The sequence below is a fragment of the Piliocolobus tephrosceles genome, unplaced genomic scaffold, assembly GCF_002776525.5.
Source record: "Piliocolobus tephrosceles isolate RC106 unplaced genomic scaffold, ASM277652v3 unscaffolded_39800, whole genome shotgun sequence".
Taxonomy (NCBI): Eukaryota; Metazoa; Chordata; class Mammalia; order Primates; family Cercopithecidae; genus Piliocolobus; species Piliocolobus tephrosceles.
The window spans coordinates 1-1,554 of NW_022324088.1; positions in this window are offsets into that span (position 1 = coordinate 1).

Below are 1,554 nucleotides of genomic sequence, written 5' to 3' on the forward strand. Positions count from 1 at the left end.
TCACTGGAGTATTTTCTGATGCCCCTGTTATGCCATGTCTTGTGGGGACAAAAGGGCTCAGAATTCACCTCTCCTCTACTCTTGCTCCTAGAAGCCATTATCTAAGGGGTCCTCCATCTTTCCTATTTCTATTCAACCTCCAAATTATCTTGCTCTGTAGGTCTGTGTCTCCTACAAGCATGCCAGTCTGAAACATGACAACTATTTTGAATACCTCTAAAGGTGTCACTGAACCAGTGCATTATTTACAAATTATCTTTCCTGCATGGAATACTCAGATGCTGGAGTCATCGGCAACAGAGATGGCCAGGCAGTGAGATTGTGAATCACTTCCGGCCTTGCTATTCTTCTGTGGCTCCGACAGACCCTGAAACAGGGACTATTTTTCTTAGGAAACTAAGCAGCTCACCAGTCATAGCTAAGTAGCTCCACACTAGTTAGGAGTGACTCTGCTTTTACTTTAGGCTGAGAGGTCAGAAGGGTCACACCCGAAGTATTGTCCCCTCCAAGATTAAGTATGGCCACTCTCCATCTCAGTCCCTGAAAGTGGTCCAGAGTCGCCTGAGAATCCCTGCTCTGGGGGCGGAATCACCAGGACACATCCTCGCCAGCTCCCCACAGTCTCTAGCAGGGCTTTCCTGCCAGGTGCAGGGCACCGGAATGGTTCTCCCTGTCTTTTAGGTAGAGCGAGGCCATACAATGATGTTTGGATGAAGGGGACTGAATTCTGGGTCTCCATTAAAGTATTTTTTTTTTCCATCGCACCAATGAGGAGAGCAATCCCTTGGTAGTTATATTGTTTTTGGCACTTGGGAAGGTTTTTGTGGTTAACTCATATTAAGAAATTGTGCCTCTTTTCCTATTCAGATATAATCCAAGGCAGTGAAAGAAACAGCAATAATTTTGAAAGCAGTCACTTATGCATCCTATAATAAAGGTGTTAAGTTTCATTGCCCATATCCTACTTTCAGTCTAGTGGAAATGAAAAGGCACAGTTAGGGGGCATGTGGGCATGCCATGAGAGAAGTCAGTGCCAACTGAGAAGTCTGTGCCAATCCCCAGTACTGTGGGATTGAAGGGCAGGGAGAGAAGACCTCTCTTTCAGACTGTGCTCAACAAGGAGGGAGAGGGAGTTCGTCCATGGGAAGCTGAGGTGGAGCAAATACCAGGGGCATCGAACTCAGGGTGCAGGAGCAAATTCTTAGAGAGGAAAATGGTCCAGTTCAGCTGTCACAGGAGACAGGAGAAAGAAAAGTCATGTACTCCACAGTCCCCTGGCTGATTTACTTCCTTATCATACTATTTTGCACCAGCGTGTTCTCAGCTACCGCTGCCCTCTGCCTCTTCCAGAATCATTTTTTCCCTCTTTGGTGCTCAGATCAGTGGATGTGCAATGTATAATGTGATCATTTCCTGTAGCAGGCCCTTTGCTGGTCTTAATAATATCCATCTTTATTTATTGCATTAGGTACCGCTCCCTCTACTATGGCTTATTGCCTTATATGAGGACTCATTTTGTATATTTCAATTTTACTTTTTATTATTACACATTTG